The 27,489-nt window shown below is 39.6% G+C and overlaps 1 long non-coding RNA gene across 1 annotated transcript in view; it reads left to right on the forward strand.

Annotated features, from left to right (window-relative positions):
• The first annotated feature begins 2,399 nt into the window (after positions 1 to 2,399).
• The window catches only part of LOC108397657 (uncharacterized), a 58,861-nt gene continuing 33,771 nt past the window's right edge, over positions 2,400 to 27,489 (forward strand). Inside the window, exon 1 of the long non-coding RNA XR_001853238.3 lies at positions 2,400 to 3,025. This is a non-coding gene — a long non-coding RNA (uncharacterized lncRNA). The remainder of the gene's footprint in view (positions 3,026 to 27,489) is intronic.

Genomic DNA, 27,489 nt, shown 5'->3' on the forward strand with positions numbered 1-27,489 from the left:
TGATAAGCTATGTAATTTGCTATAGCAATTTGTGCCAAAAATAAAGGCACACTTTTGCAGCGTCACACATTTCTAAGAAAAACCAAACTCCGCCTTGTGCTAATCCAGCTCATTTTCTTTCTTTTTCGAACTTGATGTTCATGGATAGACAACATCAGGCTGCATCCTAGGTCCTATGCCACGGATGTCCCTTGGCCAACTGGCCAGATCTGTCCTCCTGTAGTGACCCCAAGTCTCTCTGCCTGCCATGCTGAAACCTGAAGGGTGAGCAGAGGCGACAGCAGTGGTCTGTTTTATGACGCCCCTATACGATGATGTCTTTAACAGCACAGCAGATTCTTGGCTGATGGCCCTGGTTAAAGGAAGAGAGGCACTGAATCTTCGAAGTCATCAATTTTAATGAGCACTGCCACTATTCCAGTAAACTAGATCCCTTTATTTTTGTTTGCTTGACAAAGAAACCTGATATCTCCAAGACACTTATTCCTTTTTAGTTTCAGCACCAGGACAGGAACTTGTTTTTTCACCCCCAGTATTAGGCCCGCAATGGTGATAAAAATTCCTGTGCAGTCTTTTGGAAGGAAAGATCAGAAGGGGTGACAAGGAAAAACAAAACAAAAAAACAAACAAAAATCCGCCCAAAACTCAAACCAAAAAACCAAACAAATACAAACTTTTGAAAAATTCAGGCTTTTTTTTTGGCTGAGAGGTTAAACATGAATTGTTAGGGTTCCCTTTCAAAGTTGGAGTCTGCCAAGAAATCTCATATGCTTGGGTAGTCGTGTGGGAGTTATAACAGGACTAAGAAATTTCATCTACATTTTCAAAGGCAAGCGATCCTTGGTGTGTTTGTCTGTGTGTGTGTGTGTGTGTGTGTGTGTGTGTATGGGTGTGTATGGGTGTGTATATGGTGTATGAGAGAGAAAAAAGACAGATAAATAGAGCCAGAAACAGATGAGAATTCAATTAATATACTTATAACTTAATGAATTGAAATATATGGAAAGAATATCTCTTGAGTTTTCTGGGAAAGTCACACTAGGGGCACCAAATAATTTCTAAGGTTTGTAGTGAGATAAAAACACAGGTATATTGCCTGAGATGTTTGTATATCACCAAAAACAACAGCCTGGCCTTTGCTTCTAATCTCTTTCATCTTTAGGCAAATTCACTGAACGCTTATTCCAGATCTAACTCCTTGGTTAAACTCAAGTTCTGGAATCATCCAAATTGAAAGGCCTTGTACAAAGGCTAAATTACACTCCTCGTTAGGAAGGGACTCCTAGCAAGGGCAAGCTATGCCACCTCTTATGAATATTCCAATCCAAAGAAATTCCCCTTCTTTTTTTTCTTCCCTGTTAAAAAAATTCTTTTAAGTGGAGGTTGGAAAAAAAAAAAAGAAACTTTAGAAAAAAATTATACAAATGGCAAGGTAGTGACAGGGCATCTATCAGAGTGGCTCTGGAAATTCCAATTTTTAAAGTGCTATAAAAATATCATTATTAATGATGATTGACTGGGTTTTCAGAGCCAAGATATTTCAAGGCTGCTCAGTTAGAGTTGAATGCAAAAGCGGGGGTGCTAAAAAATGGCTCCAGGGTTCCCTTACTTTGTTTCTTCATTGATTTTTAAGTAACATGCGAACACATTCAAACTGATGATTTTCATTTTGAATTAGTTTGGCCTCCGTCTTGGAGAGCCTTCCATCTTTTCCTGACTGTCAGTGTCTAATTCATCTCCATCAAGTCCCCAGCAGGAAGATTCAGATCTTATTACTTTTTGTTTTGCAGTTTTATCGTTTACAGGAAATTGGGATGCAGAGAGAAATAGAGAAGAATCTACCCAGATTTTCAGTAAAATGGGAGATTTTCTTCTACTCAATGGGAGAAAATACACCTTTACTCATGGACTGAGCAGAAACTTCAGGATTGGGGCAGTCCCAGCAGGTAGGTGAGTTGGCACTGTCTTGCAGGAGTCCTTTGAGATACTCTGAGTTTTTTGTTTTTGTTTCTTTCAGATCCTGAACAATCTTAGTTCCTGATCAGAAATCAATGTGATACCTTGTCCATGTTATCTTTACCTACCTGACATCCTGTCCATATTACAGATGGGAAAACTGAGGCTGAAGAAAACTATGCCCAGGGTTGTCAAAAACCACATTAGATTCAGTATGTTCAGCTGTTTGTGTGAAATCTCATATTTTGCTCTATTTTCAGTCACTGCCAATTCTGGGAAAAATGACAAGTATGTTTTTTTAAAGTGTAACTAAAATGTGCTTGAAAAACATAAAAAAATATTGTCTTGTTTAGGAAAGGCCCAAGGCCCAAGTTGGAAGACTTCTTTAGGGACATGGGGTAAAAAAAAACATTACCACCAACAAAACTAATCATTTACTGAGCAAAAATCACCTCCATTCTACCCCCTGAAGCTTCTTAACTCTCCGTGCCCTGCTTTTAACAGCTCGCATTGCTGCATCCTCCCTGAAGACCCGCTCATTCAGCAGTCCCCTGGGAAGACACCAGTTTGTCCTTTTGATGGTGTGCCAAAAATGGAAAAAGGAAGAGTTTAAGCAACTGTCAACCAGGAAATTTTTATTTGTTTGTTTTAAAAAAAGATTTGCCAACCTAGCCAAGAAGTTTTGCCTAAGTTAGAGACTGTCAGTCTTTACACTCACTCTTCATCCTTTTTCTCCTCTGAATCCCGCATTTTCACTGAGGGGAGATAATCTTTGGCATTATCCCCCCTGGCCCAGCTTAGCTTTCAGTCCCCTGGGGTCCTGCTGACTCTATAAACTTTCAACTCCTAAATCCAGGGCTGGCTCACCCAGGAAAGAAAAAAGGAAATTGAACAGTAAAATTCAAGCTGCAGCTTCTGTTGTGACTCAAGAACAGAAAGTGTTTTTAATGGCTAAGAGGACATAAGTGCCATTAATCGCCAAGAATTTATTATTTCTCATTGCGGGCCCCGAGCGAACACCATTTTGCCCAGCTACATGACTACCTGGGATTTGAAAAACTTTTCAAAGGTAATTATCTGATCGAATATTCACCTAGGTCTGATGATTTCAGTAGTTCTTTCGTAGAAGTTGCATATGACAAAAAGGAGAAAGTTAATGTTTTTTCTTCCTTTTTTTTCTTTTTCATTCCTCCCTTGAGTTTCTCTTCCTTTCCCCAGCAACTCTTTTGCTGTGTCAGCCCTTCTATGCATGATCAGTTTGCTGTGATCTATGGAAAACTCCCACCTCAGGAATTTGAAGTCCTGTGTTAAGTTCTTTTTATTTTGTTGAGTCCAGGCTATAGATTTTTGTTTTGAGAAAAGCTTAAGAGTTTATATTATAGCCATGAAGTTTTATTCTTTGAGCTGTGTGGTTAAATTCGGCCAATTTTGGGGAGGGAAATTTGCTGGTGTACAATTTTTTCCCCTCTTGTCCCTAGTGCAGTGCTTGAAAGAATGTTATAAATTAATTTGTTGGTAATTCTTGGAATACATTAGAATACTTGACTTAGGGAACTTAATAACTGTCATAACAGATCTACATTTCTCATTTAATGTGGGAGAGGGCTGCATTTTCCTTTACATACAGAGATTATATTAAAAACTTCTATTAAACAATAGGGACCCCCAAACCATTCTCTGGTTTTGGGGGACATAACTTCTTGGGGTAGCTGGACTACAGTTTAAAATATTTAGGAGGCAAGTAATCATTAAAAAGAGAATAGTTCTTTTTCTGCATTGGGATTAACATCTTTGACAATTTAGAACATTTTATTATTTTTTATATGCTCCATTCAAATAGGAAACCACCAGAGAAAGAAAACTGCACTTGTTGAAAGCCTATGGTATGTTATGTGTATATTCTTCTCACATGTATATATTCTTCCCACAGCCCTGCAGGGTAGAAATGGAGGCTCAGAGGGGTAGGTGACCTAATCAATGTCAAAACCATATTAAGAAGCAGCACTAGGAAAGTCTATGTGACTCCAAACCCATGCACTTTTCTGTTATAAGCGCATTCCATTGGATGCGATGGGTAGAAAGCTAACTTGATATCTACCATTATATAGAGAATACTAATTCTTCCCGTGGCCTGCCAGCCAGAGGTAGGGGAGGCCATAGCATTTGGCTAACGCATCTTTTCAGGAATCTTGAGGATGAGCAGAGTGTCTTCTCTTCCTCCTCACCTTATTGCCCAAAGGAAATGGAGAGCTCAGAGGCGCCACTCAAGAATTTCAGCCAAAGGCGAAGTACTCATGGTGAGGAGCGGATCAAGCATATACAAACCATGTTATGTCAGGTGTAGTGAGATAAGCCCAAATCAGCCTAAGCTTTCCTATGTTCTTCAGCTGTGGTCCTCTCATGAGGCATTCAGTCAAGACAACCTCAACTGAGAAGGTCAGACCAAGTTCTAGGTGGGATGGGAGTGGTTCTGGCCCACTGTGCAATTGTCAAATAGACAGATTTATTTTCTGGGATACAAGCTTCCCCTTCAGAGCCTTTGTCTCTAGTATGAGAATCCCTCTTCTGTTGGGCACCCTGGACCTTCATTCTAGTTTCCCCCCGACACCATCTGCTCTGGGGAGCTATTATTTAGAAAGCATCTAATCAATTACATCATCACTTGCAGGAATGACTCTAATTTCAGGAAAAGGCAAGCAAGTGAAGGTGAAATTTCAGAGCAGCAGAGATTTCTCAATACCCTCCAATGTATGGGGTATAGGTGATCACCCATTCATGGGCTGCTCATGGGTAAGGATGATTCTAGAGGGAGATAGAATGAGACTAATGTAGATAGCTGCAGGGTGCTTGACCAGAGTGTGCCTCTGGAAAAAAAACAAGAGACCTTTTGCCGGCATGTTATCGCTGTCATCTTCCAAGTCACTCTACTATGGACTCTGGCATTTAGATTGAGGCTAATGGGGTTGGGAGTGGGGAGCATTTTCTTTCCTGCAGCTGGGTTCTCAGCCTCTCCAGAAGAAAGCCAATATAATTCTTTTAGCCATTGTAACTTGGTCGAAGATATTTTCTAGAAAAGAAAGAATGATTACAAAGACTAACAGCTTAGGCAACACAACATAAAAATGCAGTGCATCTTTTAAAAAAGTAGTTCATTGACTGGCTGTAGTGCTAATAGAATCTGATGAAGATTTCCTGAAGCTGTTTCCATGCCTGTTGTTTATTGGAAACATTTCTGAAGCCCCATACTTTTGCTCTTGGAGATGAGGATATTTCCTGGAATGTCAGCAACTTACCTAGCCCCTGAATTACTGTAGATATTCACCTAGAGCAGAAGGGCATTGCCATTTTAGAACATAATCCATGGGGTATAAAACATTTTTAAGAAGGAGGTTCCTTCCACAGTCAGTTCAGAACCACTGCTATTTTATCTAGAGAGTTAACAAATACTGAAAGTGAATCTGTGCAATCAGTGGCAGGGTAAGTAGATAGTATGTTTCTTATGTGCTTGAGGGGTTGGACAACAATGTTTGTGGTAATTAGAACTTGTTTCTCTCCTGAAGGAGAAGGTGAAAGGGCCTGAGGAATACCTCTGTATATTTGACACTGTGAGAAGGATGTGTTGGCAAACTAATATAGAAAATAATATAGAAAATAAGCCACATGACAATTAAGAAGGAGAAGGGGACTCTATGTCAACGAGTAGGTGTGATGAACTAAATACCTTTTTCCATTGGTGGAAATTAGGCATATGCATCATTCTTTTCGATTTTGCTTTTTAATTTGCATCTTCTTCAAGTTCACTGCTCTAGTTATTTTTTAATTTCTCTAAGTCCACCTACCCCCACAGGCTATGAACTACATGAGGACTTCTTTATTTTTGTATTCCCTAGCATCAAAGGGATGCTCTGTTCCCCACTGATGTCCCCCATCAACAGCTGGAGACAGAACAGGTTCTCAAGAAGTGATTAATGATGACTGGAGTTAATTTTATAGCATAGAATTTTAATCTAAAACAATCACTTCCCTGGGAATGAGATATCCCTGTGAATTATCTCAGAGAATTTTGGGGGTAAGTGGAACTAACAATCAGATGTGAGGAGGACTAGATTATTAGTGAGTTAATCTGAAGCATTAATAGGTAAAGTTAGCCAGAAAGGATACCTTGAGATAGGGAAGAGCACACAAAATTGAAGACTATCACAAGAACAAGATTCCAAAAGGGCATGCTTCTAGCAGGGCCAACTTCATGTGACTGCCCCCTCTGCAGCTGCACAGACACCTGTCCTCAGAGGGCCTTACGTTGGGTTTAATGCTCTCCTGTTGCAGTCCTGATATTTTCAATATTTTTTGAACAAGGAGCCCCACAATTTGCACTGGGCCCTGTAAATTAGTTGATCCTGGCTTCTGCTAAGATGATGGAAGCCGCAAGTACTAAGATCAGAGAAATTGCACCCAGGTAGTATCTGAAAACAGCAGGTGTAGAAGCAAGCATTGGTTTGAAGTAGAACTCAGTTTACCTGGCTGGTGAGGGTGCTGCAGACACTGTACAGGGCAAATTTCCTGGAGGGGTGAGTGGTGAGACTACTTGTCAGGGAAGGGCAGGCATCCTCCTGGAAAGAGTCTTTAGGGAGCAAATAAGGAAAGCCCTTTTTCCTCTGGGATGAAAAGAGAGATAAAAAGATGGACTTACTGGGTTGGAAGACTGGGATAGTCTCAGGAAGAAAGTGGACATACCTGTCAATTCAGAGTAAAATAGCCTGCAGTGCAGAGAAGGAATCTTTAGGCATTCCTAATCTTTGTCCCCAAATAGGGCCCCATAAGAATGCCAGACTGGTCATCGTGGGACGCTCCACATCAGGGACAAATGATAGAATGTAAGTTGGAGAAAACACTGAATACCCATGATACTCACCCTGCTTTCTGACAATACTAGCTGAAAAGAAGTCATTATATGCCAAGGAAAATAACTAGGGGAACTCTTGGGTTTCTTGATTTTTTTGGGGTAACTTTTTCACATTTGTGTCATTAGAGAGACCAATGATAGCACATAGAGTAGGAGGGGACAGTTTTTTTTTTTTTTAAAGAAGGTAAAATATCTAGGGCCTGTAAGGAAGAATATGTTTGGGAAGGTAAAGCAACTGCAGGGTTGTCCCTGGGAGTCTCTTGTGACATAGCTGAGGATGAGCAGGAGGAAATTAGCCTGCAGAGAAGCTTTATGAGGTTCTTCTCCTGGAAGACAATTCCAGACATACTTGAGAAGAGGCATTAGCCCGGCCTCCAAGGGATTCCAAGGAATTCCTAAGCATTCAAAAAATGATGGAACTGTGTTATCTCACCCAAATAAAAACACACCTGTAACAATTTCATAGTGGACTCTCTGTCGGCTGGGAGGAAGTGGCCATGTACAAACTTGACACGGTCATGGGTGTATGTGCTGTAACTTCTCGGAGCAGGCCTCAAGATATGACAGTGTTCCAAGATCACCAAACTCACCAGTCCCCACTGCTCTGATGGTTCATGTGGGAACAAGTGCTCTAGTCGTAAGGGGTGTTCAGTGTATCTCTAGGTCTAGGCAGGGAAGTGATAACATTTAGGGGTTGGGTGGGATTTTTTTTCTCTTCTTCCAGTTTGTGGTCATGACTCTGGGAAAGAAAGGAGGGTACAGGTTAGTTAAATAGGAGAAATCCAAAGAAAATAATTTGTCTTCTGGATCAACAGAAAAGTCAGGAAGATGTACTACTGAAAATGGAAAAGAACACTGGATCAAAGTGGAGAAGACATTTAACAAGGATAAATGAATGAAAGGGAGGGAGGAAAATCAAGACCAATTACCAGTAGGTCACAAGGACAGTGGCTGTGACAGAGAAAGTATTTGTATAGAGGAGGTGGCCCCTAGTAAGTATCATTCTTTCATTCATTCAACAAATAACAGAGAAGATCACTAAGAATAATGTTGATAACTTCAGGAAACTATATATGTCAACACAGAACAGGGGGTGACAAAGTTTTAAAACACAAAGTTTTAAGGCAAATAAATAAATATATTGTTATCAAGAGTGCTAAGATTTGATGGGATAAAACTCAGCCTAAAAATACCAAAGGAAAGACATTTTATTCAAAAACTTGTCTAGTAGAAGAAGAGAGAAGAGCACTATGTGTGACGAAGGTGCACATCTAGATGGAAACGTGAAGTAAAGAAGGCATGGGAGAAATAAACCAAATATACTGCCATGAGAAAGTACTTCAGACCACTTAGGAAGAGGAAACATGTGGATATTATGTTTTTGGTATTAAATCTTCGTATAAAGTAGGTCTTGCCATAATGGGAGAATTTGAATCTCTTTTGAAAAATTAATTTTGATGAGATTAAATTTTTGATAAATGCTTAACTTAATGATGTTTTTAACCTTAAAAAAAATAGGTAAAGAATCCAAGAGAGGTAAATGTCACCATGGAAATTCTAGGAGTTTATACTAGTGACGGGATAACTGGAATCTTGGCATTCAGACTACTGTGAGAGTCATACATGTCCCCTTGCCCAGTAGTTGTCAAGATGAGGTCCCTGGACAGAGATTGTACCACAAATTGTTATTGGTCTGAAACAAGACTAAAGAATTCGGAAACTTTTAAAGCAATTTTTATTACTATGCCATTATTATTTTATTTTGCAAAATTAAAACTAATCCCTCAGTGAAGATGTTTTGAGAATCACAGTCCTAGTTCATGATAAAGTAGAATTCAAAAAGAGTGGTGCTCTTTCCCCTAAAAAGGAATACAGCTTATGAGGAAAAGGAATGTAAAGAGAAAAGAAAGAGCAAGGGAATTTGAACATACGTTTGAGAATTATTCCAATGGGACAAATGCGGGAAATCATCTGAACAGTAGTGTGATTGTATTAGCTCTCTTGATGAGAAAAAGGGGTGAAACCCTTTTATTGAGCATCTGTTACATATTGGTCACTTTTACTTACACTATCTTCACCCTTCAGATAAATGATATTATTCTATTTTTTATGGAAGGGGGACATGAGGCTCAGTAACTTTAGTGGGTTGCATGGTGGCCCCCAAAAGACCCAAAAGATATGTTCATACCCTAATCCCCAGTGAATATTACCTTATATAGCAAAATAGAGGAACTTACCCTAAATGGGTCCTAAGTGTACTAATGCATATCTTTTTGAGAAGACAAGGAGGTAGCTTCACCACAGAAGCAGACATAGCAGTGATGTGGCCACAAGCCAAGGAAAGCCTGGAGTCCCTGGAAACTGGAGGAGGCCAAGAATAGATTCTCTCCTGAGCTCTGGGAAGAACTGCAGCCCTGCAGTCACTTGATTTTGGCTTTTGGCCCCTGGAACAATGAGAGCATACATTTCTGTTGGTTGAAGCTATCCCATTCCTGGTAATTTGTTTTAACAGCCTTAGGAAACCAATCCAGTGACCTGAAGTACATTCTAGATAATGAAAAATGCATGATATGTAATCTCAGGTCTAACTTCAAATCCTTTTGCTATGTCCTATCACATGGCAGCTTCCAGACTTTCAAATGCCTGGCTCAAATGATTAGAGAAATGGTGTTAAATGGAAAGGGAAACCAGACAGATTATATGATGTGACCTCATATATTGGGTTTGAATCCTGTGTTCTCCTACTCACTTGTCTTCTCAAAGTCTCAGTTCCCTCAACTAAAAACTAAGTGTCATAAACCAAATGAACAGCATTATTATGGGCATTGAGTATGATGCCATTTGCATAAACTTCCTTGCAAATTGCAGAGCACTATTCAAATGCTAATTACTAAGACTGAAGAGATGATGCTGGCAGCCCCCTTTCCATTCAATACTGAACTATCTGTGCAGATACATGGCACTGGGTTGCCCACCTTCCTGCCATAGCAGATGGCAGGATGAGCCCCCTCCTCTCTTTGGATGCATCTTTTCTAATGCATAAGCCTACAGGAGCAGCAAGAAGACCCTGAACCTGTTGAGCAATTTCTATTTGAGAGAAAGCCTCAGCAGGTACTGTGCCACAACAAAATCATCATTTTTAGCAGATGAGTTTTCAGCATTCAGATGGACAATACCAGATAACTCTATACAATAGGCTAGTTCATTTTTACTTGTTTACCTATGCTCTGCCTGGTTCCAGAAAGGACTTAATGTGGATTACCTATTAATACTATGCAAGATAAAATAAAGTGAAAAATACGTTGTGAGGCAAGTAGGACAACAGGAAAACGAGACTCAGAAAAATAAATGATACCTGAAGTTAGACTCGTGGCGATATGTAAGGTCTTTTGCCTTCACCAGGGCTACCCAGGAATGTCTCTAAACTTTCTTGCTGTTAATACAAAAAAAAAAAATACCTCTAAGTCAAGGTCCCCACAGCATCCTCTTGAGAATGTAATTCGAGTCTGCCCAGAGCACAGGCTATGCAAGATCAAGGCCCCCCAGGATCTTGACACTAAGCCCAACAGCAGTCCTTTTAGCCCGGATTAAGAAAAAAAAAATCAGGAAAACATTCAATGAAATTTGTGTCTTTGAGGAACATAACTTCCGGATGTACTGTCTAATATAAACTAGCTATAAATATGATACTTGCCAAATGGTTGACTAGTTGTACAAGCTGATTATAAATCAGAGAGGCAAAAGGGGATGTCTTTGCTGAAGGGATGTCTTTGGTTTCAGAAGCGATCATCTCCAGCTCTTCTTGTAGGCACTAATCAGGGCGAGTTTGATCTGCAGTCATTTTCTGATCAGGGCAATAAACTCAGTGTCTGCTTCTGAGAGAATATCTATTTATCTGTTCACTAAAACAGAGGGAAATACATCATTTATAGAAAAGTGTCATTAAATTATTAAGGTTCAAGTTAAAAGGGAAAGGGCAATCTAAGCACATCTCTGTTTTTGCCCCACTGAAATCACTATTTGGAGATTGATTCAACAGATGTTTTGGGTGGGTGTTGTGCAGCTCATTCGGCATGGGCAGCCCTTTATGATGTTGCAATGCTTAAACGATTTAAAAGGGCTGTATTAAATTATTTTATAGTGAAAATTGATGATGGGTAAGTATCTCTGGTCCTTAAGCCCTTTTAAATTTGAATTCTCTCTCTCTCTCATCTCTGGCAGGGTTGGCAAACTTTCTTTACAAAGTCTAGATAGTAAATATTTTAGGCTTTGTGGGCCATATGTTCCCTGTTGTGACTATTGAACTCTGCCATTGCAAAAGCTGCCATAGGTAATCCACAAGTTAGTGGGTATAGAGGCATTTCATTACAACTTTATTTACAAAAATAGGTGGCAGGGGATTTTGGCCCATGAGCCATAGCTTGCTGATCCTGCTCCAAGATGTAGAAATGTGGGGTTGTCTAACTCCTTTTTTAAAGATCTCACTATATTTTAAACTATTTTCTAAGAGAAATTTTGGTTTGACAGCCTATCTCCCTGAAGACAATGTGAAGGGCTTCCTTTTAGCTCAGAAGATTTTCATATTTGAAATAGATCACTGCCCGCTTATACCAGTTATTCTCTAAAGGCTGGCACTCTCCATGGCACCAGAAGATGAAACAGCTGTATTCTCGGCTTCCAGTCTAGCCTCAGCCTCTATATATCGGCAGCCTAACCACTCACTTGTCAAGCTCTGTCTGAAATACAGATAAGGGAGGAGGTAACATACTGGTCACAATCATAATCCATTATTCTTGATTTAAAAAATGTCAGCCTTGTATGAAGCCAGGTTATAAGCACATTTATATGTGTACAGTGCTACCTTCCTTCTTCGGGAAGTACTCTGACAGAATGAGTTTGACACCACTCCTTCATCTTTTATTAAGGATTGTATATAAAGGTGGCCATTCGGAGAACATTTTTCCTCTTTTGTAAATCGCTATTGAAGACACTTTCCAATAGGTTGTTTTGTGTCCTTTATGTAAAACTCGATCTGTAATCCCTCTTAGAGTTTAGAGGGATGACTGAAGTGGGTCTCTTGTTAAGCTTCCTGTCAGTAACCAGAAATGCAATGTAACACCTATATTACCCTTCAGTCCAGTCTTTTAGCTCTGTTTCCAAAAAGTAAAGCTAAGTATCTGTTCTATTGCCCAGATTACCTTTAGCTTATGTTTTTTTCTACTCATCTTCCTCTTCCTCTTCATTTCTGATCTCTTCATCTTTTTCTGGTTCTGCTGGACCTGATTGTACTTGTATCTTAATATAGAATTCCATAGAGGCGTAAATAAAAATAAATAATAAAACTTGGGCTTGTTGAAAATGTTAAAGACTATGCAAGGACATTCTCAACTGTGTTTGAAACACAAGAACAAGGAAGTGATCACCAAGCTGCCTGGGGCAGATGGTATAATGATAACAGAAAACAAAACTATTAAATTCTTTCAAATTCTGCAGCAAGGAAAGTGGTCTGCAGGCTGGAAGGATAAGAACAAATAGTACCTTGAGTTATTTATTTATTTTTGGTTCTTAGTTTTCTGGAACATTTCTTTTTTTTTAAACATCTTGTCTCATTGTATTTTCACCCTGTGAGACCGCCACGGTTATTATTATCCTACTTTACTGAGGAGGAAATTGTGACTCAGCATTAAACGACTTGTAAAGAGGGAGTAGACTGCAACTCTATGCAAATGAGTAGACAGTAAGGCAAAGCCTGGTCACTTTAAATTTAAATGTTTGAATTTAAATGAATTCCAGCTGCCAGCCCTGGGTGCAAGTTAAGCAGGCTTCTGAGAAAACTGGGGTGCTGGGCAAACTGTAGATGCTCAAAATATTCCTTCTCTGTGGGATGGATAAGAACCTAGGATTTTTCTCAGCCGTTACTGAGATATTGCCAAGACCAAAAGATGAATGAATAAGGGAAATCTCAATCCATTTTTCAAAAAGAGGGATAGATTCTACAATCCATACACAGGTTAGCTATTCTCAGAGGTGATCTCAGTAAAAGTCAAGAATGGATTTTTAAGCTAATGGTTTCTGAGTATTGGCAAAGGAATGTGGTGGTTATTAGGAGTGAGCATAGGCTTATAAGACGGAATGTCATGTTAAGCTAGCTTAATTCATTTTCTGGCTTTTGAAACAGAGCTACTTTAAAAGATCAGAGAACTGACTAGGCAAACTTAATTTTCGCAATAATATCACAAAAGTAGTGACCACTTGTTCAGCACTTTCTATATGTCAGGCCCTATTTGCCTTATTGCCTATTTGCCCCATTTGCCTCACAGTTATCCTAGCAGGTAGGTGCTTTGTTTATCACCCTTGTTACAGATAAGAAACAGAGCATCAGTGAAAGCAAGTCATTTACTCAAAGTCACATTGCCAGTGAGTGGCTGGCTGGAACTGAAGCCAGATTTGTCTGACTCAAAGCTGTTGCTGGTAACTACTGTACCATATTGGGTTGACATAGAGCAGGCTCATCAATCGCATCTTTGAGGCGAAGATAAATTAAGGATATACAGGTTGGGTCACAATACCCTTAGATAGTATTCACAACAGGTTGAAACCAAACCTAAAGCAAGAATCATTAATTTTTTAGTCTTAGTCTGCTTCACATTTGAATCGGTGATTCAAAACTAAGAAGAACAGCCAGTCTTATCATTGCCGTTAACTAACATTTGCATGGTGTGTCCCACTTTACAGAGTACTTAGAACTAGGGTGTCACATTTGGTCCTCATGATTCTGTAAAGAAAACTTACTATTAGCTCTCAAATCCCTATTCTTCTGCTCCCCCTCTTTTTTTATAGTGAGCAGAGCTGAGGTTCAGAGAAATCAAATGACTCAATCAGAGTCATGTGGTGAATAATCTGGGGACTTCTGTTTTCTGTCACACTGCAACAGATAAGGAGTCATGATTAGAAATAATATCAAGACATGCAAATGCCAGATCAAAACCATTAAGACGAAATGGTGAATGTAAAGTCTAACACTGAAGTAAATGATGTTTTAGTTGAATGTTTAATGGGAGCCAGCATTTTATTATCATTACTAACAGCACTAAATCAATGTTGATTTGGATTAATGGAAGCATAATGTCTACATCACGATAAGCAATACTCTCACTGAACATGAAAGTGTACAAAACATACATGGACTCATATTTCCTGGATTCAGTATTTATTAAAAAGTTGGGCTAACTAGAGAGTACCCAGAGGGAGGTAACTTCTGCAGAGACCATGGGCTACATACGATAGTGGAAGGGAATGAAGAATTGAATAGAAATTCTGATTTGTTCCAAAAATTTTTAAGAATTGTCACTTAGAAGAGGGAAAATGATATTTGTTCTGTGTTGAGTATATCCAACAAATTTAAGTATCAGGAAGTCAGATTTTGGTTCAACATAAAGGACAATTCTAACAACTGAGCAGTTACCAGTGGAATGAGTGGTGTTGTGAAGTTTTAATGCCTTATCTTGGGAAGAATTCCCTTGGGGGCTGCGTGATCTTTCCTGCTCTTTGAGTCAGGTGAAAAGTGAAATTACAGTGAGCTATCATGACTTGTCCAAGCTAATATTATATGATTATTTATAAACTTACTCCAAGAGGGCAAGAATGATTCCCATTTTGATTTCCACCTAGCTCTAAGTGATGTCAGGAGGATGATAGATGCTGAATAACTGTTTATTGAAATGAATCTTCAAAAGAGAAAAGAAAGGACTAGGGGCTGGTAGTGAAATACTTATGAGAATACATCATTCCTGACATAAAATTAACAGTCTCTGGATCACTCTGTGGGAGAGGAGGCAGTGAGAGTTTCTAGTCTCCAGTATTTCCACACTGAGCCGATTGCTTGGAACAGGTCTCTTCATGGATTTTCACCAGGATTTCACTTTCTTCAGGTCTGCTCAGAAGGCACTTCATCAGAGACATGTACCTCTCAAGTAGCAACTCCTTAAACTCCATCACTGCACGGTACCCTACTTTCTGTTCATTCTTCCCAGCATTTTTCTCTGCCTGATGCGTGCGTGCTGCGCACACACCTGCACACACCTGCACACACACACACACACACGCACAGATACCTCTTGTCATTTGAATGTTACCTCATGTTAGCAGGAATTTTATTTTCTTGCTGTTGTAGATTGAATTTTTTCCACTTAAAATTTCTATGTTGAGGTCCTAACTTTCGGTACCTCAGAATATTATTTGCTGCAGATGTAATTAGTTAAGATGAGGCCGTATTGAAGTAGTGTGGATCCCCGTCCAATATGATGGGTGCCCTTATAAAAGGGGAGATTTGGACACAGAGACATGCACACAGGGAGAATGCCATGTGAAGGCAAAGGCAGAGATCTGGGTAATGCTTCTACAAACCAAGAATGCCAAAGGTCACCAGCAATCCACCAGAAGCTGGGAGAGAGGCATGAAACCGAATTTCCCTTACAGAACTGAGAAGGAACCAATGCTGATACCTTGATCTTGGACTTCCAGCCTCCAGGACCATGAGACAACAAGTTCCTGTTATTTAAGCCCCCTGCTCCATGGTACTTTGTTATGGCAGCCCTAGAAAATTAATATACCTCTGTATCCCTCTATCTAGGACCGTGACTAGGTAAAGTAGGCATTCAATAAATATTTTTTGAATGAATGTTGGATGATCGGATAAATGGATGAGTAAATGAATACATGTTATCTCAGGAAAGTCGTCTATTTTTTCTAATTGTCAGTATTGCCATTTGTAAAATGACATCTGCTACAATCTAGAAGATTTATCCACTTCTCATCTATTCTACTACATTCATAAAAAAGAATTCTTATGACAGAAAAATTGATCATATGTTAGAAGTTATCAAGGAAGCTTATTTAATCTGAATTTCTATTAAAAAGATAAAGACAGACATGGTTTTTAGGGATGATTGAAACTGTAATTTGACCTAAGGCAAAAGTCTGAAATGAATAATTTCCTGAGTTCACTTTTAGATTTCAATCCTGTGTTTTCACTTGAAAAATTTATCTATTTATAGAAATTAGGTCAGTGAGACTGTGTGAGTTACAGGGCATGCAATTTCATTGCTTTCCAGGCTCAACATAGTTCAGAGTAGAATCTTCCCATCAAGGGATTGGGCCATTGGCAAAGGAATGGTAGAGGAGTCAAATCAGAGCAGAATACAGAAAGTTGTCTTTATGTTAAGAAGTTGGGCATGTCATTGCCTGAAATGATATTGAATTTATCCATGTGCCTCCATATAATGGGCTTTGAAGGAGGTGGATGAACAGACAATGAGCAGAACTCCAGAGAGTGTTCTGGATATGACTGGATTCATTAGTCTGGATTCTATCTGGAAAGTTCCAGCTGACCAGAGTGAGTTTATGTTTCCACTCCTTCAAGATTGGCCTAGGTGGGTGCTCCAGGGTATATGGACAGAGGTGTTTTCTGGAAACCCAGTCCACTCTACAGAGCTCTAGTTCCATTTCCCTGCTTGGATTTCTGACCTTCCAACAGACCCACAGGGTCATGTTTTGGATCTCCTGGCATTCGGAGCCGTTGACCCCTCTTGTGCGGAAGTTTTCCAAGTGTCCTATTATTGCAAGTTTGTACCCTCTGCCTGGCTGTTTTCCCTTCCCCTATTTCCAAACTCACATTTCCTGAGATGGACCTTCACTGTAATGGAAGACATTGATGCCTCAGTGGGCAAAGGTCATAAATTCATAGGGGATGCATAAGGAGGGCATAGAATCTACAGCCCCCAAAGAGGAGTTAGATTCATTTCCCCTTAGTATAGGGAAGATATTTTTGAGATGGAATTCTGGCACTTTTGACTTCAGCAACTCTTGGCTTCTTCCTTCTATCCTCACTTAACTCAAGTCCAAGAAGCCCACTGCCATGAAATCAGAATCACCAAATGGCAGAACATGCCTCTTAGTTTCCCACCCTTACCCCATTTTGCAAATGGGTCAATAAAAATAGTGTCCTCCATGTGGGCGAGAGTGTAAATGAAAACTCAAATAGAAAACAAATACCCAGAACAGAAACTATTTATATTTTGAATCTTTGAATTATGGAGAGCAGTTAGAAGAAATTCTTAAATGTCATCTAGTTTAGCTCCCTTATTTTACAGATTAGGAGGAAATGGATGCTCCAATAAATCTTCTTCTTGCAGACCCTATACCATTCATGCAGTTCTCTATATTTATATCTTTAGGGTTTTGTTTTGTTTTTGGTTATTCTTGCCTGATCTAGGGCAAAAAGTCTTACAAAGTAAGAATGTAGGTAAATTAACCACTACCATTGAACTGGCAAAGTGGAAAGACTCAGGTAAGAGCCCATGTGCCCTGGACCTTAAGTAATTTAAGCGAGCATTAAAGAAGATTAAGTCTGAGTGAGGATCAGAATTTGTGGTCCCAAGGCACTTAGGTAAAATGTGCTTCTATGTTATCCTCTATAGTCTAATATTTTCTATCAGTCTTTATGGCAATGATTCTGAATTTCTTTGGAGGATGGAGTAATGGTCCCCATTTGAGACTCTGAAGAGTATCAAGGCTCCTCTTCCCAGAAAAATGTACATACACAATTTTCATGGAAGTTCACATTACTCCTTAATTTGAGGATATGCTCCTAGGCTATGACCTAAATATTGTGTTCTAAATATTAATATGTCAGCTAATGTTTACTGAGTGTTTGCTATGTTTCAGGACTTATTCGGAGGAGTTTGCATGTGCTACATCACTTAATTCCTGCAACAGTTGTAGCAGGCTCCATTCTAATCTTCACTTTACCAAAAAAATAGGGACATTTAGAGTACACCTGTTTGTTTAACACTATTTCTTAAAGACTGTCTGGTGCCAGGCATGAAGCTAGTTGCTAAGGATACAAAGGTACAAAAAATCCAGGCACCTTTGTCTGTCTGTCCCTATCAAGCTTAGAATCCAGAGTAGCCAACTGTTTGCATGTTAACACAGAAATGTGCCATGAAGCAACAGACATGGTTGAGTATGTCAGGCAGCAATAATAACACGTCCCCGCAGAGTGTTAGAAGCTAAAGAAAGAAGTCATGCCGGGTCCACCAAGAAAAACAGGTGCAGGGGTCACATACTAAGGACCTGAAGAAGAGATGAGTGTGCTGGACCTTGTGTGGAGTTAAACCCTTCCCTAGAGGTCAACTCTAAAGGATGGACCCCCAGCTCAAACTATGTCATCTACTCCCAAAGTCAGCCCCGCCCCATCGTTACCACTGTGCAGTTCTAACTACGATGACTCCTGGTGATACTTTATAATATCCTGGCCTGGTCAACTTCATGCCTGTGGGAAGTACACAGCCCTAAATTGCCCCAAATAGAACTTTTTGGACCTTCTGTAGTAGAGAAACAAGTTCTAAATTTTTCACTGCGTCACGCTGTGGTCTGAAACTTTTGTTGCTGTTTTCAACTGGAGAAACAACCTGTCACCCCTCCTCAAAATCTTGTCCCCCACAGTTGCCCCCCCCTTTTGTGTGGGTGGGCTCTGAGTAGGAGCACACAAATCTCGGTAGGCATGGGTTCGTGCCCAGTGATTTCCTATCTCACTCTAAATATTGAGGGATTATGCATCCAGACTGGTGCCTTAATTTGGTAAACAAATAATCTCTAAATTTATTTCTAAAAAATTACCTGTAAGAGCTTCAGCTCTTGCTGTTGCCCCCACATCTGCAGAGCCCTGCCCCAAACAATGGGGTCTTTATTTCTTCTTTCCAGAGCAACAGCTTGCTGAAACACGTGATTCCCAGGCCTGGGGCTGGAGCCCTCCCCGGAGTGGCAGGGTAGGTACCCAGACACGTATGACTTGAAGTCTGTCATCCAGCTGATGTACCTGGCGCACCACCACCGTCAAGGATGCCGCACACAACAAACAGAAACACGGTGCTCGTTTCAAAGTCTGTTAGAGTCACAGGTCTATGGACAGAAATGGTCAGAACTGGTTGGTTAAGAAGTTAAATTCTGAAGGCTTCTAGGAGATGTCAACCAACACTGGAAAATAAACAAATACACTTCACACTAATGAGGATGTACTTGACAATGTGCTTTTGAATGAGTACAGGGAGGGACTGAAATGGATGCTATGTGACTATGGTTTTTGCCCCCCAGCCTCCAGAACTACTGATCAGGTCAGGCTGAGAACAAACATCTATACATTCATGTAACAGCTATCGGAATGCAGAGTGTTCCGAACTAGTACATTAATAACTTTCAACAACCTTCACTTCTGGACATGATGTAATTAATTTTTGAAACAGGGAAGTAAGATGGTCTGTGGTCTGATATTTTCATTTGAAAGCAAGTGGGAAGACAAAAGCAAACAGACTTTTTGGCTATGAGAGGATGAATGACCTTCCAAGTAAGGAATTTAAACTGGAGCTTTTGACTTCAGAGGGGAATGAGGCTGGAGAACCTTTCTGTAGCAGAAATTTAAGGTGGAAAATGGTTTTGGGTTCTAGTGCCCCCAGTGTCCCCCAAGCACATGCACCCTTCCCTATTACATGTACCCCTCTCAAGGGTTCTGATGGCCAAGGACCACTTTTGTGCAGGAAAACATAACTGCTAACAGTTTTTTTTTTTTAAAGGCAGGGCTGGCATGCCAGCACATGCTTGAATGCTCTCACAGTTACATATAAACTTTAAAAAGAGGCCCTCTTTCCCCCACGCCTGACTCATACTCCATGTATCACATAACCAGTGTTTGGAAAGGCTGTGAAGAATGCACATGGTAATGGGACATATTCTGTCTGATTGTGGGAGTGATAAAAACAGGTGATCGAATAGGCGGTGGGAATGTACAGCTGGGCGGGGGTTGCATGTAGCGTGAGGAGGGGTCGTGAAAGACATAAGGAAAGTGTGTCATGTTTCTTGACTATTCCTTAGGACATTAAGATAACAGAACCACTGTATTTTTAAAGATGGAATAGATCTTGGAAATCTGAAGTAGGGATTCAGAAGTATTAACTGCCAGTGCAAAATTATACAGCTAGGGAGAAGCAGGGGGAGTCAGCCTCCCAACACTCTCTATGCAGCACAGACCCTATTTGAACCACGTAACCCATCTGGGAGTCTGATCAAACCTACGGACACTTTCTGCTGAAGAATACAACTACAGATAATATTTCCTGTGCACTTTGAAAGGATTTATGGACTTTTTAAGTTTGTCCAGGAACCCGGGTGACTGATGAATTTTCTGTTATACTAGGATTATCAACTAAGAATATAAATATTGATCAGACAGATTAGAATTTAAGCTTTTCCCTTCTATTTACTAGTTGTTGTAGCACAAGCAAACGTGCAATGTTTCTAAGCTCAGTTTCCTGATACATGAAATAGGTATAATAGTAGTGCCTCCTTGCAGGTTATCAAGAAGATGAAGTGTGATTAATGGGCTTAAGGAACTTAGGTTCACAGAAAGCCTGGCGGGGTGGGGGAAGGACAAGGCCATGTCATTATTGGTAGGGCTGTTACCAACCACCTCACTGTGCTCATGGCCTTCGTGGTTGGCTGTTGATGGGCTTCTCTGGGCTCCACAGTCTCCTGAATTTCTTCCTAGTCCTTTGCCTTTTGCTTTCTTTCAGCCTAAATCTATTTGCTTCCTGGCCCCTGGCCACTCTCTTTTTCTTAAGGGTCTCCCTATCACACCACATGAAAGGCAGCCCATGTTAGAATGGCTTGATAAATTTGTGGCACAGAAATTCATTAGAAGGAAGTACTAGGAAAATAAGATTGCTTGAGAAAAGAGTATGCCTGTGAAGTGCTTCCTAACCATAGTGGAGATCAAACAGTAGGTCAAGTGGAAATATTAAGTCTGTGAGAATGGTCTTGAGCCCATATTAATATTGCACCTTCCTTTTAATAATAGCAGGGAAAAGGTTTTCTTTTTTTTATACAGTTAATTTTTTAAAATCTCAACTTTCAGTTTGGAAAGTTCTGTTTTTAATACCAGTTTCCTCTGGTTGAGGTACTTAAAATTACTTGCAACATCTAATGAGTCCTCCCCACTATACTGTGCCCCAATCTCTTTGAGTTTGCCTTGAGAAACAGGAAGGTAACCTCAAGGGTATGTTAGAAATACTGAATAGAGAGGAACCTGGTCACACCCCACTCCTAAAAAGTGACTCAAACTGTCCACTTTTTAGAGTGTCGGGAGTTCTCCTGGGAATTGGTGCAAGATGAATTAGATGAAATTTTGGAAGCTGAGTCTCCAAAGATAGTTTAGTGTAAGCTTCAAAACTTCTGTTCTACCTGACAAAGGTGGATCAGTAGAGCTAGACATCTCTTGTTTTTTTGTTTTTTTTTTTGGTGCCAATTCAACTCCCACCCACTCACATTTGAAAGTAGGACTTCAAGGGACTTCACCACAGAAACCAGAAAGAAACCTTTAAATAGTTCCAGAAGAACAAAAGTCTGCATTCTCACTAGGTTAACTTTTGAGTTTAACTTCTCCCATACAAGAATTATTTGATGAGAGCCAGGAGAGAGAGTTTCTGACTTTCTGATGCTCTGAGATGAGAGATAGTCATTTAGTTTGATGTTGTCCTCTCACTACTGACCTGGTAGGAATGAAAGTGAAATGTGAGTGACAACCTCAGGAACCAGGTCTTCCTCTTAAGAGGGATAGGATGACAATTCTCCAGAGAGCTGAGGTGTGATGGGGCCATAAAATGAGGCTGCTTTGCAGTGGGAGTTGACCTGTTTTAATGGGTAATGCTGCCATTCTCTCTGCTCTTAGGTTTGGGTTCAAAGCCCTTCTTTACTATGTTCTAGCTATGGAGGCTGGGTAAATCGCTTACTTCTACCTTCATAAACTTTTGCTTATTTCTCTGTAACTGGAGACATGGAGCCATTGAGTGAATCACTCCATAGGCAGCGTCTGGGATACATCTATTTCCTCAACTTGGTACAGGGAATCTCATCTTGGTTAGTGACTAACTGTCCTGGAGAAGAGCACATGCCTTTCTGATTGATGACTTAATCTCCAGAGTTAGTGGAGATGGAGGTTTGGAATTGGACTGTGTGTGTGTTGGGAGGTGGTGTTTACATTCACCGAAGGTAAGGAACTTTTCCTGTAACCTGTGAAAAATATGCTAGAGTCATTTATTCTCTTTTTTCCCAGTTGAAGTGTCTGTAAGAATTCCCAAGAATTTTTCCCAGTTGAAGTTTCTATAAGAATGTCTTCCCAATGACAGTGTCTACCAAGAAATCAGTTAGGCTGGTACAGTGCCAGCTCATCACCTCAGTCATCCGGATGATTAGTTAACAGAGTCATCATCACCTTGCTACTAACTTCAGCATGATATGTGGAAAAGAGAATTGAACTGGGTGCTACAAGGAGATGCATCTATTCCATAAATGCATATTAATACTTGGTCCCAGGTTGCTAAGCTGGGTGCTATAGACACAAGGATGAGGGAATCCATCATCCCACTACCGAGTGAGTCTACTGAGGTATTTCTCAATTGGAATCCAAGGAATCTCAGGGAATGAAAGCTCCAGAACTATCTTTTTTTTGCTTTTAAAATAACTTTTAATAGTCATTTTACTAGTTATAAAGTTAAAACTTTTTTCCAACTTTATTAAGAATTGATGTATAACACTGTAATTTCAAAGTGTACATCATGTTGATTTGATACATTTATATATGGTACTGCGATTACCACCATAGTGTTAGCTAACACCTCCATCATGTCATATAAATACCATTCCTTTTTGGTGGTGAGAACATTTAATATCTACTCTTAGCAAATTTCAAGTATGTAGTGCAGTATTGTTATCTGTAATTGCAATACTATGCATTAGATCTTCAGAACTTACTCATCTTCTGAAAGCTTATACTCTTTGACCAACATCTCCCCATTTCTTCTACTCACCAGGATGGGTAATACCATCTACTCTCTGTTTATACAAGTTTGGCTCTTTCAGATTCCATAGATCAGTGATACCATGCACCATTTGTCTTTCTTTGGCTTATTTCACTTGGCATAATGTCCACAAAGTCGATCTATGGCAGTATTTCATTTGTTTTCATGGCTGAATAATATATATGGTATATATAAGTGGTATATATATACCACTTCTTCATCCATTTATCCACTAACAGACAGTTAGGTTGTTTCCATATCTTGGCTATTGTGAATAGTGCTGCAATAAATGTGAGAGTGTATCTCTTTGATATCCTGTTTTCATTTCCTTTGGCTATATACACAGAAGTGGGATTGCTGGATCACATGGAAGTTCTACCTTTAATTTTTTGAGGATATTTCATACTGTTTTTCATAGGCTGTACCAGTTTACATTTCCACAAACTGTGCACACGGTTCCCTTTTTTCCATATGTGTGCCAACAGTTGTTATTTTGATGATAACCATTCTGACAGGTGTAAGGTGGTAACTTATTGAAGTTTTGATTTGCATTTCCTGATGTTGAACATCTTTTCATGTACCTGTTGGACATTGTATGTGTACTTCAGAAAAATGTCTGCTCAGTTCTTCTGCCTGTTTTTAAACTGGATTGCTTGATTTTGCTACTTAGTTGTACGAGTTCTTTATGTATTTTGACCCCTTATTGGATATATGATTTGCAAATATTTTCTCCCATTCTGCAGTTGCCTGTTCATTTTGTTGATGATTTCTTTTGCTGTACAGAAGGTTTTCAGTTCGATGTAGTCCCACTTGTTTAACCTCTGTTGCTTATGCTTTTGGTATCATATCAAAAAAATCCTTGCCAAGACTTATGTCACAGAGATTTTTCCCTACATTTTCTTCCAGGAGTTTTATAGTTTCAGGTCTTCCATTTAAGAATTTAATCCAATTTGAGTTAATTTTTGTGAGTTGTGTAAGATAGGGTTCCACTTTCATTTTTCTGTATGTAGTGAACCTGTTTTGCAGGCAAAACTTTTTTATAATAATAACTCAGAAAGATATATTCAAAGACTATGGATTAATTTTCTCAGTATGGTATCTAAGAATATGCTTGCATATGAAAATCCTCAAGAAGCTTCCTTTCATTCAGGGCATATATTTTATCAAAGGAAAACACTGGCATAAGGGACCTGAGTTTTGTACTCCCCAGTCTCTAACTAGATGCCATGTGGTCTTGGCCAAGACACTCAGTTAACCCACTGGGCCTCAGGATCTTCCTCTTAAAACAAGGTGCCTTGATCAGGTGAGCTCTGAAGTCTTCCAGCTTTAGTGTTCTATGACTCTATGACTAGCCCTCTAACAGAACCATAACCTAGATTTCTTTGTAATTTCTTGTTCAGAGGAGAGAACATTGGGCAGACATCAGATCTATTCTAATTCTGCCTTTAGAAATGATGGACTCATTTTCTTTCTTTATGTGTTAGGCTTTCTATCTGAAACTTGAAAATGGTAAACTAAAAAAATACTTGAAAATAAATGATAAAACATGCTTGAAAGCTTTGGAATGCAGCAGCAGTGCTGTGAAGATGAAGATGGGCCCCACAGTACATTAAGCAAATGGACTAATTACTCTCTCTAAGTTAGTCGGGTTGATCTGGGTTATGCTGTGGCAATAAACAACCAAAAAGATTCACTTGTGCTACAAGTCCATGCAAGTTGGCGGGGAGTCTGCTTAAGCATCAAAGCCTCCAGGTTGCTGAGAGCTGTTTAGACTGATGCCCCCAATATCACCAGGAAAGAGAGAAAGACTATGGCAAACTACACGTTGTCTCTTAATCATCTCATTGACTAATACAAGTCACATGGTTATGTCTGAATTCACAAGGGGTGGAAGATAGCAAGTCTACTTGTGATCAAAAGGAGGAGATCTTGAATATTTCTGAAATTATGACAGGAGAGCTTCACACAACATCACTAGCAAGCTTATTTTTAAATTTGGAGACTAAACCCACATTATAATTCCAGATAGGGATCATCTTAAAATGTAAAACAATGAACAAACTCAAGTTGAGTTTGGATTTGACCACAGACATTTCTCAGAAGAAGGAGCTTTCCTGGGGAGGGTGAAGGAAAAGGAGGAGGATATTTGGCAGCTGTGGATTGGTGGTTTGCCCCTGCTGAAGAACTGGCAGGTAAGAATTCTTAGCAATGAGAATGTGCAAAAGGAACAAAGCAAGTTAACTGATGTTCAATTTCATGGAGCATGAAAAACACAGGTAGAACTGTGATCAAAGGAACAAGTGGTTTATGACACAACTTCCTCATTAAGGATTCTGAAGTGGAAGAATCATTTCTGCCTTTAGAATTTTGTGTCTAGTTTGTGTTCAATGCAGAATAATCCTACGTGGGGCATGGGAAGCAGGTTTGGAATGAAAGAAATGTGTTCAAATGGGAAGATGAAGCAAACAACAGGAAAGTCTCCAGAGAAAGTACAGTAAATATTTGAATTTCTATGTTGGTTTTGCCAGTGGCATACCTTAACATTTAGTACTGACTGAGATTGTTGCTACACAGCTTACTCTAAACTGAAAATTCTAAAAAAGAGGGACATTTTAATCAAAACATGTAATTAGTTGATTACCTGCTTCATAAAGGTAACGACTCTGCATTAATGAGGTGTTCTATCTTCAGTCTGGATGGTAAGATCAGCTTTCTAGTTTCTTTGAATTCAGTGTTCTTAGAATGACATCTTGATTTAGGATAAAATATTATTAATTCTTAAATCACCAAAACCATATATTCAGATGTAAGTATAAAAAAATTTCAAAATGCCAAATATAACATATATATGTTGGTGCCAAAATCTTTTCAAATACAAAGGACCTGGTAGAAAGGAGGAGAGAAAATTCCTATATATATATATACACACACACATGCTGTCAAGTGCTGGCTGGCTAAGGATGTTTGCATTTATTCACATTTTAGATGATTTTTCACTATTGTCCTTTATATAGTTGTGTCTAGAGAACTGGCTGGCATATAAGTACAGAGGGGAAAAGACAATACATGTTGGTGTCTAAATCTTTTCAAATACAAAGGACCTGGGTAGAAAGGAGGAGAGGAAAATTCCCAAGTGTGATCTGAATCGTCTGAAATGACTGTTCATGATTTGGAGGCATCAAAAATTAGAAGAAAAAAACTTCATAGTTAAAAAATAATATAGTGATGTTTGTATTTTTAACAGATCTTGCGAATGCAGGTAGCAATGCACTCAAATGTGAGAAAAAGCACCTCGAAAGACTTGACTCACAAGTCCACGCTTGTCATTTGCTGTCATGTGTCATTTCATAAATCACTTTCATGCTTGAGAAATATAGAATACACATACATAATATTATGCTAATAGCAATGATACTAAGTTCCTGGTCTTGCCTGCACTCATGTCACTCTTCTCCAAGGGCTGTTAATGGGATGTACAGAACTAGCAGTAATGATTGGAAACAATGTTCTCTAGCTGTTTGTTTCAGATGAATAGGCTTTACATTTCAGGTCCTGCTTCTGCCCATCCAGAGTCATAGGTAGCCATGCAAAACTACCCAAAATACAGTAACTAATAGTAGTTATGGTCAAGATGGCCTAATGGCATCCTGCAATGACAGGAAAACAAATTTAGGGTGAGAAAGCCCTGTAATGGTAGAGGAGAACTACCTTTCAACTGTTACTCTCCCACCTCTGCTTGCTGCCACCAGTTTCTGATCTTGAGAGCTTATGATTATCTTATGATGCCTAAAGCAGTTAAGATGCCTGAATTCTTCATAGGCCTGTTTACACAGAAAAATGTTCTAGGGTTTGATAAACCTATTGCTAGACTAATGCCTGGGATTTGGAGGACGGTTGTCATTTGAGAGCGTGGCATTGTCAACTAAAACGGAGAAACACTCAGGGAGTCAGTCAGTTCCTGCTTGGTGTGCATGTGTGTGCAGTGCTCATGGCCACCCACATCAGCAGATTCAGTGAAGATGTGAAAAGAGTCAGAGTGACGCTGGGTGCTGGGACTGGAAGGGCCAGGGCAGTGACTCAGGGATGGGCCTTTCCCTCTGGGAGGTTCAGAGAACCTGTGGGGTTATTGCCTGTCAAGTTCTAGACAAGAATTCAGGTTATTATATAACTTGTTTACAAAACACTCTTGTCCGGTGGGAATGTTGCAGCTAATTGCCCCTCTTGCCAAGGACGTACTGTAGGGTTAGATACCCACTGTGTTGGGGCAGGCTTATCAGGTTGGCCAACCTCGTAGATCCTGTTGTGCATAAAATATTTTCTTCTGTCTCTGTTTTTATTGTTTACTTAGCAAAAGGCACTCCACCCTCACTGCAAGTTTTGACACTCTCTCTGATACACTGTATGGCTACTGTACCTTGACTTTCAATCACATTAAATCCTATTATGATCATTTTCTTATAACAAATCCTCTTTAACACCTGAAAAGCTCAGCTCTCAAGGGTGTCGTGTTATGCTGTCAAAATAAAAAACAGAGGGATCCTACTGCAATCGCAGTAGCTATTGCATGTGTTTGAAAATAAGATCAGCATAAGGGCCTTACCCACTTTGCATTCAATTATGGTAGCAAAAGAGAAAAAAGTTATTCTAAGCCATTCAAATATGGCTTGACCTATAAAACAGTGGCCTTAATTCAGTGATTTTAAATCAACTTGATAGCACGGC

This window comes from Manis javanica, chromosome 13, assembly GCF_040802235.1.
Source record: "Manis javanica isolate MJ-LG chromosome 13, MJ_LKY, whole genome shotgun sequence".
Taxonomy (NCBI): Eukaryota; Metazoa; Chordata; class Mammalia; order Pholidota; family Manidae; genus Manis; species Manis javanica.